The sequence below is a fragment of the Ovis canadensis genome, chromosome 15 (genome assembly GCF_042477335.2).
Source record: "Ovis canadensis isolate MfBH-ARS-UI-01 breed Bighorn chromosome 15, ARS-UI_OviCan_v2, whole genome shotgun sequence".
NCBI classification, from domain to species: domain Eukaryota; kingdom Metazoa; phylum Chordata; class Mammalia; order Artiodactyla; family Bovidae; genus Ovis; species Ovis canadensis.
Genome location: NC_091259.1, coordinates 73,663,179 through 73,683,564, shown reverse-complemented (window position 1 = coordinate 73,683,564; position 20,386 = coordinate 73,663,179). Strand labels below are relative to the sequence as shown.

Genomic DNA, 20,386 nt, shown 5'->3' with positions numbered 1-20,386 from the left:
TGCAGAAGGTCTGCCAAGCCCGCTGGGTAGGTGGAGTGGTCAAAGCCATGTTCTCCAGATGTGCCAGCTGCTTCTGGCTTCTCCTTTAGAGCCACAGGCCATCACTGCGTAGGAGTGTGTATGTGTAGGGACAAGCGGGGGTGAGGGGTGTGAGTGGTGCTTCGTGACTTTTAGGCAGGGGGAAGGAAGTAAGGCTGTAGGAGGCAGGGTGTGGTGGCCGGGTCACAGGCTTGGGAAGACGACTGGATTCAGAGACGGGCTCCAGTTCCTCTTGTGTGTCCCCCAGCAAACTGCTTCCCCAAGTTGAGACTCAGTTTCCTCATCTGTAAAGTGGAGCCAACACCACCCACCTACCTGCAGGGGACGACTCTGCAATGTCAAGCGATCAGCATCGTGCCCATCACACAGGAGGTACTTAATAAATGTTTCTTATGTGTGTTAATGAAAAACGGTGCAAAAATTTGACTCTTTTTTCAACAGTGCCTAAATCCCATGGGAGTAGTTTGGCCTTTTTTCCCTCTATCGTTACCTTAATCCCAGGGCAGGGGGCCAGGGGAGGGGCTGGGTTTTGGCATTGTTACACAATAAATTAAAAGATTTTGAATTTTCATTCCCAGCATTTAAAAATCAAGAGCTTTCCCATAAAATTTCCAAGTTCTGAGTCGTCTGGATAACCTGGAAGATGCCGCCATGCAGACAGCACCTGCCTCTGTGGCAGTGCCAGGCTGGAGCTCAGTGGGGGCGTCCCCTTCATGGAGTGTGTGCCCTCCGATGTGCATTGGGGTGACCTGAACAGCTACCCCACTGCCCACCTGCCCAGGCTCTTGTGGACCTGTGCACAGAGGGCTCAGGGAGGAGAGAGAAGGGGGCAGGAACCAGACAGCGGGCTCAGTGGGCACTATAGGAGTGGGATCCACATCAGTTCTGACTAAATGGTTGTGTAACCAACACTCATTTAACGATGAGCCACATTTAAAGCAGGCAAGTGGACAGGGAGTTCCATTCAGAATCCCAGTTTAGGATGTCACCAGTAGCTACTACCCCAAAGGTGGTTACAATTGCAGCCAGACAAGAGACTACAGAGCACGCACAGACAGGTGGATTTTCTGTCTTGCTCTTCTGGAGCTCACTTAACGAATCCAGCGGGGAGGGCTAAACAAGGTCTAGACTGTAGTCCAGAGGAAAACTGTCAGAGCAAGGCCACAGACAAGGAGTAAACCTCAGGCAGTCCTTGCACTCAGGGCAGTCATGATGGAAAGACATGGGGTGCAGGGGAGGGCTGTGGGCACCATCTGCCCTGAAACCCCCATACATTGTGAGATGGCTTCCCCTCAGGGTGAAGAAAGAGAGGGGATTGGGAGCAAGATTGGGAGCAAGCAATAGAGATGCTTTTTTTTTTTTTTTAATCAGAAAATGGAACAAATTAGCCCCTGCACATCCTATCTCAAGATTCAGGGAAAGGTCCCAATTGTATGGCTTAAAAAAAAAAAAAATCACTGATGCTGCAATTTCACAGAGCAGATCAATACTGCAGCTTAAATGTGAATTTATGGCCTTCAGAAATGCAGATGAGGCTATGCTCTGAGTCCCAGCCTGCCTCCCACTGACAATTCTGCTGACTTCCCATGGCCTCGATGATTCCAGCTGGCTACCTTTTCAGGTAAGGGCAAGAGTCCTCTGCTGAGCTTGCCCATCTCCTCTGGGATGGGACCCTGGCTCGGCCCATGTGTCGTCATAGAAACCACTATATGAGCATCTCACCTGCATCTATACTGGTTAGGCAACATCCCTCCCCCCATCATCCCTGTCTCTCTTTATTGACTGACTCCCTACTCCCGACCCCACCACACTCCACTCTTCTTGAATTCTGGGTGTGGCATGCACCAACGCTCGGCAAGTGTGTGTGTGCCTAAGTCTACCAGGTCTGCTGCACGGGATGTGACTGTTGGGTAGATCCAACCCCAGATCCCGGGACAGCTGTCTCCATTTTCCTGGAGGAAAGCATCCACTCCCATATCCTTCCCAGCCTTCCAAGATGCACGTAAAAATCAGATCTCTGCTCTCTTTTTACTTTTATCCCTGCTGTGCGCTCTGGGGAGTTTTTACAAAACAAATGAACATGAACTTCAAGGCATGCAGTGTGTAAATCACTGCAGATCCTCCCAGGCCTCCAAAAGCTTACAAACACGACTTAGCCAAGGACTAAAGAAAAGCCCGATAGGTGATTATTCTTATTAAATAAACAATGTTCATTAAAAATGAACTTCCTTATGAAACAGAAATAGAGTCAGAGATGTAGAAAACAAACTTATGGTTATCAGAGGTAAGGCAGGGGAAGGATAACTTGGGAGGCTGGGATTGACATATACAAACTACTATATACAAAATAGATAACTAATAAGGACCCACTGGGAATTCCACTCAATACTCCGTAACAGCCTATATGGGAAAAAGAATTTTAAAAAAAGAGAGAGTAGATATATGCATATGTATATGTATAACTGATTCACTTTGCTATTTACCTGAAACACATCATTGTAAATCAACTGTATTCCAATAAAAATTAAAAAAAATTACACACACACCCCAGAATGAAAACTAGCTAGGATTTTTATCACTTTCCATTAATTAAAAAAAATTCTTTCAGATAATGTGAAAGTCTCCTTATCCAGCCCCTCTTGACTACATGTCTGCACCCTCATCCACCCCATTTTTTTGAGTTCATTTGCAACTTTAAAATCCAATTTGAAAGGCTTTCATATACATATTTGCAGCTATAAACAAAATGTAGTACTGGTTTGCATGTGTTTTTAAAGTACGCAAATTTAATACTATTATCATACTATCAATCAGATCGGCTCTTTTTAAAAACTCAAGTGCTGTATAGCATTCCAATCTATCTAACCCTCTACTGAAGGACATTTAGATTATTTGGAATTTTTTCATTATTAGAAACAATGATAATAAAACCTTAATCCCATCCTTTTATACATACGGCAAGATTTCCTCCTGCATCAGTAGGGGGCCTTGCTCTTCCAATGTGCTTCGCTCTGTCTGCTGAAATGGCTGAGCACCTCCTCCTAGGCTAATGGTTCATCCGGCTTCCCCTTTTAGAAGTGAGCTTCCTGGGTCAGTATTTAAGAACAAACAAGCCACATTCTGGTAACAAACAGCTGTCCAAGGCAAAGCGAATCACCCCTCTTCTCCTGCTCCCCAGTACTGACCGTTCTCTTCACGGCTGCCAGAGGGAATAGTCACCCTTCTTTGGCATGGCCTTAGCCCAGTGAGAGATACGTCACTTTCCAGGGCATCCTTATGGATGGCAGGCTGACTCCACTCCTAACACAGCCGTCAGGGCTGCACCAATAACCACCAAACCCAGCGCCCAGCTCTACAATTGAAGGGCACACTGGCATCTCAGCTGGCTCCTACTGCAGGGCTTTGCAGAGGAAGAGGTTGACACCCATTCTCTCTACTCCAGCTCTTCCCCATACCCATCCACAAGGGCTCCCAGCTCTCACTCTCGTCTCATTCAGACTGGCCACAGAGGACCGTCTGACCCTCACACAGGCAGAGATGCTAGCTGCCTTCTCGCTGTCCCCTCAAAACTGGCAAGGTTGGGAGGTTTAGTGGAAAAGACACAGGGTTGCACTCATCAGCTATGTGACTTCAGGGAAGTTACCTACCGTCTCTGAGTCTCAGAAACCTTCCCAGGAAAGATGTGGGTAGTTGTAAGAATTAAGAGAAAATAATGCTACATGTGAAGGGATTGGGAAATACTAAACACTTAATTCAGGGGAACCAATAGCAAGTCAAGCAGCTTGTGTTAAAATCAACACATCAGGCACTTTCCTGGTGTTCCAGTGGTCCAAATTCTTAACCAGGGAATCCCTGGTCCGGGAACTAAGATCCCACATGCTGCAGGGCAACTAAGCCTGCATGCTCTACAGCCCCTGCACCACAACTAGACAGAAGCCGTCACACCACAACAGAAACCCGGCGCAGCCAAACAAATAAATACATTTTTAAAAATCAACACATCAAACAAAGCTCTGTGTAGACACAGATTGGTCAGATGTGGTCCACACCCTGGTTCGGTAGACACAATGAAGACATAACGTGGACCGAAGTTGGGATCATCCAGAGTTAACTGATGAATCCCCTGGGCTGGAAATGAAGTCTTCAGAGAGAGGGCAGGATGTGAAGCTGGGTCTGGCCCCCAGGGATACTTGAAGACGTTCACCACTTGTGGGCGCCACCAGGATCGAGCGGCTGAGGTCAGTGATAGAAAGTGAAAGCCGCTCAGGTATGTCCGACTCTTCGCAACCCCATGGACTACACAGTCCATGGAAATCTCCAGGCCAGAATACTGGAGAGGGTAGCCTTTCCCTTCTCCAGGGGATCTTCCCAACCCAGGGATCGAATCCAGGTCTCCTGCATTGCAGGTGGATTCTTTACCAGCTGAGCTACCAGGGAAGCCCAAGAATATTGGAGTGGGTAGCCTATCCCTTCTCCAGCGGATCTTCCCAACCCAGGGATCGAACTGGGGTCTCCAACATTGCAGGTGGATTCTTTATCAACTGAGCTATCAGGGAAGCCCGGCTGAGGTCAGGGCTGCTGTTAAACAACCTTCAAAGCACGGAACAGCTGTCCATGATGAAGGATTAGCCAGCTCAAAATGTCAAGTGCTAAGGTTGAGAAGTGCTGCATTAGGTCACAGGAGAGAGAAGAGCATTCTACGGCAGGAAGCAGATGTGAGTGCAACATTTTCCTGAGATTTATTGATGTTTATGCGGTTCAAGGCAAGGCCAGAGTTGGAGGATAATGGGTGGGCATGGAGGGAACAGGCAAGGTGTACAAATAGGTAAAAATGGTCACGCATGCACGCTCAGTCATTTCAGTCATGTCTGACTCTTTGAGACCCCCATGGACTGTACCCCACAAGGTTCCTTTTGTCCCTGTAGTTTTCCTGGCAAGAATTGCAGTGGGTTGCTCTCCTCCAGGGGATCTTCCCAGCTTAGGAATCAAACTCAAGTTTCCTGCCTTGCAGGCAGATTCTATTACCTGCTGAGCCATCAAGGAAGCCAAAATGGTCATGACCTCTATTAAATAATAACCTGAGGTCAGAGGACAACTGTCTGGACTCCCCACTGAGTCACAAGGCTGTGCTCTTCTGATAGACCTGACCCACCGAAGCAGACAGGCGAAGCGAAACACCATCCAGACCAAAGTCCCAAACCTTCCATCACCATGCCTTTTCTTTAGTGTCCCCGCCATCCTCCAGCCCCAAGGACCGCATGTTCTGACAGCTGCCGTCTCCCGACGACAGGCATTTTTCATGTAAGATGTGTGACAGCAATCTGGCTGCCACATCTATCACCGTGACACAATTATTAAGTACTAATTCATCGGATTCCCATTTTTTATTAATCCTGAACAAATGTAACTGCCAATTACAAGCCTCTGATCCGCATGAGATAACAGGTGTTGCTGTGAAGCTGAAAAGAGTCCAGCCAAGAGCAAAGAAACCGGGCGATCCTAATTCAGACTGAAAGTGCCACGCAGGCCATCCCCATCAACATGTTTGTGGAAGAGCAGGAATCTGAGGACCCCAGCTGGGGAGCCTATGATGTGGTCAGACTGCCGCACTGCAGACAAGATGAATCTGCAGGCTAGAGAAACTACTTAAAAATTAACACAGACCTCGGCCCATGCCACGTGTTAGGTGCTGAGCACTGGACATGATATTCCACTGTTTCTCTCAGCCACCAAGGAAGTAGGCACTATTATCACCCTCATCTACTTGTCGTTCAGAAAGACGAAGAAAGGTAAAAGCTAGAATTTGAACCCAGGTCCCTGGTTCCAGAGCCCATGTGCTTGCCCAGAAGGTGGTGGTCCTCTGCCATGGGCAGTCAGCTGGTAACACTGCTGACCTTGGACCCAATGGCATGACCTTTGGTCAAGGACTCAGCTGATGCTCAAATGCCAGAGATTAAAGGAAGAGGGGGCAGCCCTGAGTCACATGGGATCTGGGAAATTCCACCCTCAAGAGGTAGTCTGGCTTTTTTTTTTTTTTCAGCCTGAATTCTTTAATGTTATCTAACCTTAAAAAATAATGAGCCCAGCTGAGCCAGACAGGCCTGTGAATACAGACAAAATAGTTACTCATCTCTGGAGCAAATAAATATGTAAATGGAAGCCCTGTTTCCTTTGCCTTCATCTGCGCAGCCGGGAAGAGTGGCATTACCGGCAGTTTTCAAGAAGCGGTTTAGGATTATGCAGTGGAATGATTATTTATCCATTGAAAATATGAGTCTTGCTAATTAGGTCGTAATGGTACTCGTTTATCATCTGAATTTGGAGCATATATTGTATTGATCTACAATGTTGTCTGTGGGCACAAGGTGCTTATTAACACCGGCTTAGCTCTGCCGAAAGTTCCCATGAACCTTAAACCCTCTTGGAAGCCAACTGAAGGGATCTGGGCTGACTGCAAATGAGGGACTTGCTGTGATGATACTCCTTCTACCAGAGCTGCTGGAAAGGGATGCTGTGCCTTCGGAGTCTTCCTGCTGCTTTTGACCAGAGTTCCCAGATTGTGGACAATCTGCTAATTCCGGCAGGTACAATGAACTCACATGGTTATGTCTTTAGACAATGAGGGGATAAACACTGAACTCGTAGACATCTGAATTGAGTTGTATATTTTAGAAGGTATTCAGGCAGCCAAAGAGTGTAAGTGTTCTGGCTGTAGCAGCAGGGGAAGAGCCTTAGTCACACACACACACACACACACACACACACACACACGCAAACCCCCATGAGAACGGCCCCATCACAATCTCTGTTTCCTGGTCAACTTCAGGTCAGGTCATTGGCCAGTGACAACCGAAGCTTAGTGTGGCTTAGTTCTGCTCCATGGACTCTTCCTAGTGTTTATGCTGAAGTCTGGCTCTGCCTTTTACTGGGGGCCTGGCCTTGAGTAACTCAGATTATCCCTCTGTACATCAGAGGCTGCACCTGTGATGTTGGGATAATAAGCTCTCCTATGTTGCAGGGTTGTTATGAAATCTACATAAGAGATCACAAGTGAAATACCTGGGGTATAGTACACACTCAAAATTTCATGCCTCCATTTAATCCTTCTAGAAATAATCAGCTTGCTCATGGCAACACATCCACAAAGGCGAACTGCCACAGAGCATCAGACTTAAGAAGCACAGGTTCACCAGCCCAGAGGATGAGCTGGGCATGGAAGGGACAACTTGTCCTGAGGGCATGATACTGGAAAGGCTTGTGGAATCAGATTTTTAGCAGTATCCATCCAGATGTAATTCAAAGACACCACTCTGTAGTTGAGTACTTTTGGGAAATGCCAGCTACCATCTCCCCCACTTAGGGATCCGTAATGCACCCAAGCGCATCCAAGACTTGTAGCAGTCCTAAAACAAAGAAAACAGTTTAATTTGTTTTTACCCAGTGTTTCCCATAGTTAAGTCACAGAACTTTTTCTGGGGGAGTGGGTAGGAGACGGCATGAGAAAGTTATCCTTTTAGAGAGGGTAACGAAAAGACTCAGAATGAGAACGGCAGGCAGGAAGACGAATGGAAGTTCAGAACTGTTGCCACCCACTCTCAAGATTTAAGGGCCAGAAATGGCAATGGTCCCTAACCCGCGAGGACTCTACCCAGGAAAGGACAAAAGCTGGAGTTGAGTCTTTCACAGAGCAGATGGCACAGAACCAGAATGTCTAATACAACCTTCCCCAGACTTCTGGCTGTGACCCGAGTTAGCGCATTACAAGAACAAGCCACTTGTGCTTCTGAAACCCTGTGTTTAAGTGATTTGCAGGGACAGATGCAGAGGCTGCATCCCTGGGCTGAGTCAAAAGATGAAAGCCGTGGGCAGCCAAACTGTCCATCAAACATCACCCTTATTTGACTACATCTACAACAGGGAGGAAGACAAAGAGGGAAAGGAGGGGTGAAGAGGGAAAATCCAGAGGAGAAGGAAGCTGAGAGAGTATGGGACCGGGGGAGTGAGCAGCACCAGGAGAGGAGGAAGCAGAGGCAACCAGAGGCAGAGCGAACTGGAGAAAGTACTTAGCGTTCCATCCCATTTAACTCAACCACGGTGCCGAGCAGTCATGCTCTCTGGGGGGCCCGAAACCCCTGAGGTACCCGCCATCAACTTACCAACTCCGAGCTATTCTTTCTGCTCGGGGTCAGATGACAGATTTTCCAGCCAGATGGGAGGTGCCAACTGTAACTGAACAAGCCCAAGAGGGACTGGATGAATGACTTCATTTCTCCATGAGGGTCAGGAGCAGATGCCCTGAGTCGCTGCTACTGCAGTAGTTCCTACCATTCAGCTGAAAGTCTGGGCTCGAGACAGCCAAACCTTTACGGCTACCTCCTCCATGATCTGAGAAGGGAACCCACAAGAACCCCCTGAATAAAAAGGTCTCATTCCCCACTGTGCCATTAAGAGAATATGTGAAAGTCCCTCTCTGAGTCGCATACCTTTGGGTTAAGAAATCAATTCCTCCAGACACACAAATATTACAGTCCCCATGGAGTGAGAATGTGTGATAAAAACAGGATTAGGGGAACTCAGTTTTTACAAGGACCTATGAAAGGGCTTATTAATATTGTTAGTGCACCTAACTACAACACATGTTGCTTATTAAAGAGACAGGCAGTGACACTTTAAACATCTGAAATTGCAATGATGAGAGCTGTTAATGCATCGCAATTTATTATCCCCTGCTCGCAGGAAATTTCTGAGGATTAACCTCCTCACAGCTTCCATAAGATGCTGATATGATCATTTTGCATTGCAGGAGGTATCATGCAGACTAACGCAATTTGTTTCCAGAGTCTGGCTGGGCATGCAAATGTTTGATGTCCTGGTTTTATCACCAGTCCATGAGGTTATACTTCATGCAGAATGATCCAGGTTGACACGCGTGTGTGTATGTGGTGCAGCAGTAAAAAGTCACCTGGCAATGTGGGAGACTCAAGAGACTTGGATTCGATCTCTCGGTCGGGAAAATCCCTTGGAGTAGGAAATGGCAACCCATTCCAGTATCCTTGCCTGGAAAATTCCACGGACAGAGGAGTCTGGCTGGCTATAGTCCATGGGGTCACAAAGAGTCAGACACAACTGAGCACACCACACATGTGTATATACATGTGAGCATATGTTATGTATATGTACACATATATGTAAATATAGATGTGTATCCTTGTATGTGTCTACATGCACACTGCATGCAAACGTGTATACGTGTGTGGAGAAATCTGAAAGAGAGAGGGAGACGATAAAGCTGACTTTCTCAGCTTTTAACTCTTTCAACTAAAGAGACATTTAAGAACCATGTCCCCTTGGAGTTGGAGCATTCCACCCTCTAAAGAGAAGATGGACTTGGTCCTCTCCAGGGACAGTGCAGACACACCATCACAGCAGGAGGTGCCAGGAGCATGTGGATGGAGAGCTAAATTAAGATGAACTTTCTGGATCAAAAGTAAACAAAAGTAACCTTTGTTTGGGCAAGGTGATGACATAATCATTGCCTGATATATCCTTAAAAAAAACCCAACATACTCTAAAACTTATTTTAGTATTCCCCATCTGGAGAAATCCAGGTGTGGGAAGGACCATCACTTGCCTGCAGTCACGGGGCAGGTAAGTGGCAGGGCTGGGGACAGGACCGAGACCCGCGAGCTCCAAGCTGGGGCACATCCTCCACAGGCAGCCTCTGTCCTCTCAGAAGTGGGAGCTCATTGAAACAAACAAACCCAACTCCTCCATTCAACAAGCACAGCAGGGCTCTCTCTGTGCACGGGACTGAGAGGTGCTCAGGACTAGAAGTGACACTTGGACCTGGGATCAACGCCACAGCCACGTGGCGAAACACAGGCAGCGAGGACAACCATGATCGCCTGGAACGCTAACTAATATCTGGCAGTCTCTAAGTCCTCAACAATTTCTCCATCACAACATGCTCCTGTGACTTTGTGACCTTTGCCAAATTACTTAACCACTCCATTCTGTGTCTCACTTTGCTCATCTATAAAATGGGGAGATAATCACTTTTCCTCCTTTTGGGTTGTCATGAGGATTAAATAATTTAAAATATAAAGTCCTTAGGTACTGGGTACATACATAGTCAGCATTACATAAGTCTGGCTACATCACATTACTTCTGTTATTACTATGATTAAGAATAAGCACATATCATCAAAGCACGGGTTCACCCATGCATGCACACACACATAGACACACACATACATGTTTTTCCCTTCTCTTGCACAAAAACTAGTGACTGAGTCACATTTTTCAAAGAGAGAAACTGGACTTGGAACAGAGCCCTTAATGCAGCCTTCTTTATTGTCTGTCTTCAGCACTCCTTTATAAATAGGTTTGCCAAATTGATGCTTAATAGCTTAATATCGGGTTCATATTAATCTCACCCTGTCTGAGTTTCAAAGGGACAAATTGTTCTGACTGCTAATGAAACAGATTTCAGTTGCAAGTTTCTAAGAGACCAGAGGCAGAAAAACTACCAGTTGATCTAAAAAGACAGACATCTCTTTGGTGCTCTTTTAAAGCCATAAGGGCTTACAGAGTTGCCACCGGAAGCTGGGAAGAAACCCAATAGCCTTAGCCAGGGTGGGGCGAAGGCAAGGGGGGTGCACAAGGCCCCTCAGACACTAGATGGCACTAGAACATACTCGAAGCCTGGCCTCCTTCAGCTCTCCACACACCCCACCCTGCTCTGCAGTTAGGTTCACTGAGGCAAGATGCGGGAAAGACACTTCAAATTGGAATAAACTATCCGAATGTTCAGTTCAGTTCAGTTCAGTCGCTCAGTCGTGTCCGACTCTTCGCGACCACACGAAGCGCAGCACGCCAGGCTTCCCTGTCCGTCACCAACTCCCGGAGTTCACTCAGACTCACGCCCATTGAGTCGGTGATGCCATCCAGCCATCTCATCCTCTGTCGTCCCCTTCTCCTCCTGCCCCTAATCCCTCCCAGCATCAGAGTCTTTTCCAATGAGTCAACTCTTCGCATGAGGTGGCCAAAGTACTGGAGCTTCAGCTTTAGCATCATTCCTTCCAAAGAAATCCCAGGGTTGATCTCCTTCAGAGTGGATTGGTTGGATCTCCTTGCAGTCCAAGGGACTCTCAAGAGTCTTCTCCAACACCACAGTTCAAAAGCATCAATACTTGGGTGCTTGGCTTTCTTCACAGTCCAACTCTCACATCCACACATGACCAATGGAAAAACCATAGCCTTGACTAGACGGAACCTTTGTTGGCAAAGTAACATCTCTGCTTTTCAATATGCTATCTAGGTTGGTCATAGCTTTTCTTCCAAGGAGTGTCTTTTAATTTCATGGCTGCAGTCACCATCTGCAGTGATTTTGGAGCCCCCCAAAATAAAGTCTGACACTGTTTCCACTGTTTCCCCATCTATTTCCCATGAAGTGATGGGACCAGATGCCATGATTTTCTGAATGTTGAGCTTTAAGCCAACTTTTTCACTCTCCTCTTTCACTTTCATCAAGAGGCTTTTTAGTTCCTCCTCACTTTCTGCCATAAGGGTGGTGGCACCTGCGTATCTGAGGTTATTGCTATTTAGCAACAGTCAAAGAAGTAATATTATGCTCGCTTTTAGCTCCCTGGACAAACTATATCCAGGCATTGTTTCTGGATTTCAAAAGGCAAATCATCACAACAATGTGAATATATTTCCCACTGGACTCTACGTTTAAAAATGATTAAGGCGGTAATTTTTATGTTAGGTCCGCGTGGCATGGCGTGCATGACTCTTTGCGACTCCATGGACCGCATGGTCTGCATGTAGCCGACCAGGCTCTTCTGTCCATGGTATATTAGGTATGTTTTACCAAAATTTAAAAAAAAAAAAAGAACTAGGAAAAAAAATGCAAATCATCCCCAATAATAGGAAGGGCATGCTGTGCTGTGCTTAGTCACTCAGTCGTGTCCGACTCTTTTGGAATTCCATGGATTGTAGCCTTCTGTCCCTGGGGATTCTCCAAGCATGAATACTGGAGTGGGTTGCCATGCCCACCTCCAGGGGATCTCCTGACCCAGGGATCAAACTCAGGTCTCCCAAGTTGCAGGCAGATTCTTTACCATCTGAGTCACCAGGGAAGCCCAGAAACAGCATATTCAATCATAAAAATAATCATAAAAATAACCTCTTGCTTGGGTATAACGCCCTCCAGCCCCCAGGCAACGATAAAAGTAGCTCTTCTACTGACTGGGGGACTCCAGGTTAATGCAGGGCACCGCCTGGCAGCTCGGCCCTCAGTTCATTATGAAAACCTCACGTCGTGTAAAGGCCAACCTCCCCACCTTCGAGAAGGCTCTAGAGCAGGTTATCCTCATACAGAAAGGGGGCCTGTGCCCCACACCAGCTCTGTAACCTGTCTTCTGTGACTTCAGATCTCACTACTTGCAATTCACTTGTGCTGTAAGGCAAGAGACCCACGATGAATGAGGATTAACAGTGGTGGGGAGAGCTGGGGTAGACAGGCATGGCTCAGAGCGCTTCCTGAGCTCCTGCGAGAGCAGGAAGGGCTGCTCTCTGGTCTTCCACCACTTGACTGAGCTGGGACACCTCAGTCTGGATTCCAGAGGAAGGCCGGTGCATGCATCCTGAGAGGGGCCAGGCCAGGAGGGAAACAGGGAGAAGCCTGGGGCCATCACAGGGCAGGGCGAGGATCCTGGAATCCTGGGAATGGGAAAGGTGGCCCATGAAAGAGTCAGAGGTCACGGGCACTGGGCTTGGACACAGCTCCGACATCATCTAGAAGAGACGACTGGCGGGTCTCTAAGCCTCGGCTTCCACCGCTGCACAGTGGGGATGACAATGAAAACGGCTGCTCCGAAACCAGCTGCCCTATGAGGACGCAGCACAGGGTCGGGTCCTGAGCTGGTGCTCAGATTGTAGCTGAAACGCTGACAATGACAGAGGGGCTGGAGGGACCTGAAGAGGAAGCCTGGATACGTCACAGTCTGGGCTCAAGGGCACCCTGGCTCAGAGGATAAAATTGCTTGAGAGTCATTTTGACTTCATCTTGGCAAGGGCACACCGCCTCCATCCTTCTGTCTTAAACTGTCCTTTAAAACAAATCTTCTAACAGCCTCCTACTACTCTAAGGATCAAGGGTTAAGGCCAACCCCACCCAGCCCCTTCCAGTCCCAGAAGACCTTCCAACACTGGTCTCTGCCCACTCTTGGGCTCACATCTGGGTACTACTGTGGGCCACGGTCTCTCCACCTTATGCCTCAAATATGCTCTTCCCTCTGCCTAGAAAACTCTTTCTCCTTGGACTCCTTTTCAGGCTTCAGGCCTCACTTTAATGCCTCTTCCTCAGGAAAGCCAGGCTTATGCCCTACACATTTCCTTAGGTGAACCATCATATTTGAAATTGCCTGGTCGATGCCTGTCTTCCCACTACAGAGGGAACTGTGGGCACAAGATCTCAGCTGATACAAGCTAGCCAGTTATCTGTTCAACAAATATTTACTGAGCACTCTCTATGTTCCAGGCACTGTTCTTGGGGCTTGGGATACAGCAGTGAACAATATAGATAGATCAACAGATTGATAGATATAGATAGGTAGATGGATAAAGATGGAAGGAAAAAGAGAGAAAGATAGAAAGACATGGAGAAAGAGAGAAAGGCTGTTCTCTTTCTGCTTGAAGTAGCTGAACTAGGCCATATAGTCTTCTAAACCCTTCTGGGACTTCCCTGGTGGCCTGGTGGCCAAGGCTCCACATTCTGAATGCAGGGGGCCCCAGTGTGAACCCTGGTCAAGGAACTAGATCTCACATACTGCAACTAAAGATCCCGCATGTATAGCTAAGACCTGGTACAGGGCCAATAAATAAATAAACAAATGAACCCTTTTCCTCCCCACATGATGACCTGCACATTTATATCTGCAAAGGTCAATAACAGCTCTCAAGCTGAACACAGGGGCCAATTCCCTCTCCTCCCCACAAACATCAGATCTACTCTTACTTCTGCCTACCTAACCCCTCTCAAGCCTGTCTGCGTTCTCTGTCTACAGGGAGGACCACCAAAAGCCTCCGTTTGGATTACAGAGGTGGCCTCCAAGCCACGGTCTCTCTGTGTTAACCTTGGCCTCTGCCCATCACTGCTCCACCTGAGAACACAGTGGTTTTTCCAAGTGTAAATCTGATCACGTCTTTCGGGTTTCCCCTGCTCTTGGAACCAAGTCCAATCCGTGGCCCACAGCTTCTGTAGCTCTTGACTGGAGTCCTCGGGTACCTCTATCTGAAGGCCCCAGGGGAGCATCCATGGATTTGAGAGGTGAGTCATAGCACCCAGCACAGCGCCAGGCAGGGTAAGTCGCTGTTAAAGGTGTGAGATGGACTGACATTCTCTAGCTAACAGGATGCAGAGGAGACCCCTCTCACTGGGTCCTGGCCCCCTAGGGTGGGTATTTATGCAGATGCTGATGAACTATTTGCTTAGACACCACACTACAAACAAACAGGAAATTATTAATTGTTATCCAACTTTTAAGTCCCATTCTGAGTTTTCACTGCAAGCTGTATAATTGCTTTACATTTCTAAAAACTCTCTGTCATCAGTGTCTGCAGCATCTAAGTTATGAACATCCTTCTGCTGCCTGATGCATGCAGGCAATGGATGGGGTTGACTCCTGCCTCCCCCGACCATTATCCCCCAGGAGGTAGTTTAGGCTTTGCTTTGGGGACACAGTTGGAGAGATTCCTGACATATCCCTTTAGAAGGGCACTAAAACAGCTCAACTAGAGACCTTTAATCCACAAAATGAATGCCGGGGAAGGCACCTACAGGAGAATACAAAATATAAGACAATGACTTGGGCACCTATAGGAGAATACAAAATATAAGACAATGATTTACAGAGTGAGCTTTGGAGTCAGGGTCAAATCCTTGCAAGCTGTATAATCTCAGGCAGGTTACTTAACCTCTCTCTGAGACCCTGTCCCCTAACCTAAAGTGTGAAGATAGCAATAGGACAAATGGTACAAAGTAGGTATGAGGAGTAAATAAGATAATCTAAATAGAAAGCTACACAGATGTGGTCAGAGCTCTACTCACGCATGCTAATTGACCACTGTAACTTTACTGCCGCGGCTACTTCCCATAATGACACAGAAGCTGTAGTCAAAAGCCTAAGTACCACAAGAGTGATCCGACAGCCACAGACATTTCTCGAGTAACTGTTATGTTCCAGTCCTGTTCTGTGAGTTTCACAAACATAAACTCATTTCATTCTAAGAATAGCTTTATGGGTCGGGACTATTTTATGCCATTTTCTAGATGGGAAAATTAAGGCACAGAGAAATCAAGGAACCAGCCTGGGGTTAAACAGCATCACTATCTAAGTTCAAAAATATAAGCACAAAACTCCTTTTCTCTCTAGCACTGTTTTATTTTCTGGCCCGAGCTTTCATAATAAACTATTCATAACTCATGCTTTCAAATTCCTGTTTCAGTTCAGTTCGGTCGCTCAGTCGTGTCCAACTCTTTGCAGCCCCATGAATTGCAGCACTCCAGGCCTCCCTGTCCATCACCAACTCCCGGAGTTCACTCAGACTCATGTCCATCGATTCAGTGATGCCATCCAGCCATCTCATCCTCTGTCGCCCCCTTCTCCTCCTGCCCCCAATCCCTCCCGGCATCATAGTCTTTTCCAATGAGTCAACTCTTCTCATGAGGTGGCCAAAGTACTGGAGTTTCAGCTTTAGCATCATTCCTTCCAAAGAAATCCCAGGGCTGATCTCCTTCAGAATGGACTGGTTGGATCTCCTTGCAGTCCAAGGGACTCTCAAGAGTCTTCTCCAACACCACAGTTCAAAAGCATCAATTCTTCGGCGCTCAGCCTTCTTCACAGTCCAACTCTCACATCCCTGTTTAGCCAATCCCTAACTCCAATGCAAACCTGCAGTATTATTATATTAATGTTTCTTTAATATAAATATATAATATGGTCTTTTACAATCTGTATATTTAACTTCTACCAGTTATAGTTCCAGTCTTTTTTTTTAAATTGAAGGATTCTTAGTTTAGAATGTTGTGTTAGTTTCAAGTGTATAGCAAAGTGATTCAGTTGCACACACACACACACACACACACACCTTCTTATTCAGATTCTTTTCCATTATAGGTTATGACAGGACACTGAGTACAGTTCCCTGAGCTCCACAGCAGGTCCCTGGTGCTTACCTATTTTACATATAGGAGTGTACACGTGTTAATCCCAAACTCTTAATCTCTCTCTCTCCACTCTTCTTTACTAAGGTCGCAAGATCAAGTGTTCAGAAGTACGGGTGTTATTTATTTTTTAATGTGTATCTTTTCTTTTAAAACATCAAAGGAAAGTGCTCAGTGTGAAGTGACGGAAGATGCTTAAACTAGACATAAACGTCACCACTGAGCTACCGCGAGAGATGACCGGCTGCTGCTCGCATTTGCTGGCTTTTCCTCTGGGCTGTTCCTGCACAGTTCTGGTTACAGAATCGGGCTCACAGAATGCACTTGGGAGTGGGTTTCACACTGGGTGGCTATACATGTTCAAATTAGCCACTCAAAACACCCACTGGTCTTACAACACAGGTCCTTTGTAGATCCTAGCTTCACAGAGTTTTTTTTTTTTTTTCCTCCTTTCAACAGAAATTAAAAAGGAAATTAAAGTCACAGACATGCCACATAACACCAGGAACACTGGAGCTCCTGGAGGCTAAAAACCAAAGAGCAACTCAGACCACCCAGCATCTCCGATATGTTAACGAGCTCCCACTGGAAAACCCAAACAAGGCTGACAGCCCCAGAGGATGACCCAGCAGGCAGCAGACTTCCTTACCCCAAAGCCACAGCCGACAGCCAGCTGGCTCCTTCTGGGGAGCCGTCTTCCATTCGTGACTGAGGACCAGGCTTTCCTTACTTTTCTGAGAGCTGGGTGTGGCTGAAAAGAGGCTGACAGAGTCTCTGTCATAACTCACTTTAATAAGAGATCTGAGCATTTGGGGAGGGATGAGTGATGACACTGGGATACAGGAAACCCTGTTCTTAGCCAGTATCGGCCTCCGTTTAGGAACAGGGCGCAGTTCCCATCTTTGGGAACTGCAGGGGCGGGGGTGTTGATTTACACAGAGAAGCCAGTGGAGGTGGGTGGAAGAAGTAAGTAGCCAGAGGCCAACAGAAGGGAGGAGAAGAAAGGGATGGAGAGCGGGGGGAGGGTGCTAAAGCTTCCTGCAGGGAACCTGCTGAAGCCTGGAGGGCAAGGAAGAGAGCAGACGACAGCACTAGACTGCAGATGAAGGACGAGGAAAGGCGTGGCATGCACAGGTCACCAGCGCAGCAGCTCCAAACGGGCCTTGTTGGTCCCTGGTCGGACCCCAGCTAAGCCTACAGCTTCCTCTATCGGATGCCTCCTAATGGGAAGGGCTGGCCCAGCACAACAGACTAGATGGGGGAGGGGGGCTGCTGGAGGAGTGGAAGAGGACCAGCGAACCACCAGGTGCATCTTCCACATGGCTTAGAACCACCCTGCCCATTGCATGATCAGGAACACATCACTTGCCACCAACAAAATTTCCTGTCTAACGCCCCAGAAGGATTTACAGAACTCTGCACAAAGACTAGTCTCCCAAACATATTTCCTCTGAACAGCAAGACTGAGCTTGAACAGTTGGGTGTTTGGTAGCGGAGGGCAGCACAGGACATAGGAATAACCCTGATATCACGGTGTCGTCTGGGAGGGGCCGTCTTACACTGGGTGAGGAGGTATAAGGAAGGCTGGATCAGGGTCCCGAGCTCATGGACAACCCCGCTGACCCGCTGAGGCCTCTGTTTCCCCTTCTATGAATAAAAATTCATTCATTCATCCACTCTCATGACATATGTGCCACTAATATGAATGTGAATAATGACTGTAATAGCAGTTAATATTTACTGAATGCTTACTGTATCATTTGTTGTTGTTTAGCAGCTAAGTTGTGTCTGACTTTTTGCGACCCCATGGACTGTAGCCCCCCCAGGCTCCTCTGTCCGTGGGATTTTCCAGGCAAGAAATACTGGAGGGGATTGCCATTTCCTCCTCCAGGGGATCTTCCCGAGCCAGGGATCAAACCCGCATCTCCTGCGTTGGCAAACATTGGCAGTCGGACTGCTTACCACTGAGCCATCAGGCTTTGTCCTATGAGCATTTTTATGGGTTAATTAGTTCACTCTGTGTAATAACCGTATCATTACTTCCATTTTACAGATGGAGAAATGGAGGACAGAAAGATACAGTCATTGCCCTCAGGCCACACTGTTAGGGGAGGCACACTGATTGAAACCGCCCACCCTGGCCAGGCACCGTAGTAACCATTTGCATGAGTTGTTTTATGACAGGAGATCCTGCACCAACCGGAAAAGTTCGGGAAAGGTCAAAAGGAGGCACTGCCTGTCCGTCCACTTCCCAGAATCCCTCTCGCTAGCGTCCATCTTGGCTGAGCCATCATGCGCCACCAGGAAAGACTCTGAATTAGAGTGATTGGCCAAAGACCACCCGGAAACAAATCCCATCACCATAAAACCTGAGACTGCAAGCCACACAGCAGAGCTGTTCTCCTGGGTTCTCTTACCCTACTGCTCTCCACCCGGGTGCCCTTTCCCAGCAAAACCTTGCTTTGTCAGCAGATGTGTCTCCTCGGACAATTCATTTCCGAGTGTTAGACAAGAGCCCAGTTTCGGGCCCTGGAAGGGGTCCCCCTTCCTGCAACAACACAGTCCATAGCAAATAGTGGAGCTGGAATTTGAATCAGGCAACTGCTTCCAAAGTCCAGGCTCTAGAGCCCATTACTCCCCCTGGGTTTCAGGGTCTGGGAACACACAGGTAAACAAACAAGCAAAGTCAGACACAACTTAGCTGCTAAACAACAACAAATGATATACAATAAGCATTCAGTAAATATTAACTTGAATGGAAGGTACGGTCCAACGGGAAACCTGCAATAACCAATAAATACCTAATTACCTCCCGGGAGAAACCCAGAGGACACTGTAACTGAGAATATTAAGGGCAAAGAGAGGACAGCCTGTTTAGAGAGAGTGACGAGGGAGGCTGTGATCCTTGCAGGGGCGGAGTTCCAGGCAGAGATAAAGCACCTGCAAAGACCATTAGACCAGAAGGAGCCTGGCATGTCTAAGAAAAGGAAAGGAGACCAGTGTGGCCTGAGCCAGCTGGAAAAGGCAGAGAATATCAGGAAAAGCTGTTGGAGCCTGGCTGGAGCTGGAACCTCAAGGCACTGCAGTCTTTGGTGAAGAGCTTAATCTCACTCCAAGTACATGAAAGAACTCCCCAAATGCCACCTGGCAGTGCCCAATCAGGAGGGCCATGGTTGAGTGAATTGCTAGACCACACCCACGCTGTGTGACTTTTTCAAGTTACTTAATCTCTCTGGGCATCAGCATCCTCATCTGTAAATAGGATTTAGAATAATATCCACCTCATAGGGTTGTTTTGAGTATTAGAAAAGTCAGTTATATATGTTAAAAAAAATACCTAGGCAAGTGCTGGACACATAATAAAAGCTTGTTTGTGGGTTACTGGTGGACTCTGCCCAGTCCCATCCCCCCAAACGTCCAAGTTTTTGCCACGTGTTCAATCAGTTTCCTCTTCTAGTAGGGGAGGTCGTGGGGAGGGTAGAGCCAAGGAAGAGAAGGAATGAGGCCAAATTAATTTGCAATCAATACTGCTTACAGCTATTATGGTGACAGGCACCAGATAAACACATAAATAGCACTGAAGACCAGCTTCCTCGGCCAGCTGTTGCCATCAGCCGCTTTAGACCATCATGCAGGCAGATGCATAACCTTTATGTAATTAAGCACTTCCTGACATTTTATTTGAGGCTCTTCTTTTTCTTCCCTCCCCCTTTTATTTAGTCTGCTTTCAACTGTGAAGGCCCAGATGCCGGCTTCATTCGGATGCACTGACTTACGGTAATTTTGAGTTAAGCTTTATTTTACCGTCTGTGTAAATAACGAGGCAGAGACAGACTCAATAAAAGGGAGCGCTGGCTGGAGCCAGAGGCCACTTCTACAACTGTGGCAGGCCGTCCGGAGTTTGGGGAACTGGCACAGAGAGTTAAGGCGGTGAGGAGGTGCTCCGCCATGGCCAGGCAAGTCTCCTGGAAAACAAGGCATCTGCCAGGCCACAGGGCAGGGATCTGTGGCCACAGCCTCCTCCCCCTTCAAACTCAGTATGAAATATATCGCTGTTCCCAGTTCTTCACTCTTTCTTGCATCCATGCCCTTGGCCACGCCATCATGCAGTTTCTC

The 20,386-nt window shown here is 47.4% G+C and overlaps 1 protein-coding gene and 1 long non-coding RNA gene across 5 annotated transcripts in view; one reads left to right on the top strand and one right to left on the bottom strand.

Moving 5' to 3' along the window:
* The window catches only part of LDLRAD3 (low density lipoprotein receptor class A domain containing 3), a 270,004-nt gene that overhangs the window by 80,188 nt on the left and 169,430 nt on the right, over nucleotides 1-20,386 (bottom strand). The window lies entirely within an intron of this gene.
* Nucleotides 6,092-17,957, top strand: LOC138421196 (uncharacterized). The gene is made up of 3 exons (XR_011249428.1): nucleotides 6,092-6,623; nucleotides 14,112-14,374; nucleotides 16,730-17,957. It is a non-coding gene; the product is annotated as an uncharacterized lncRNA (long non-coding RNA).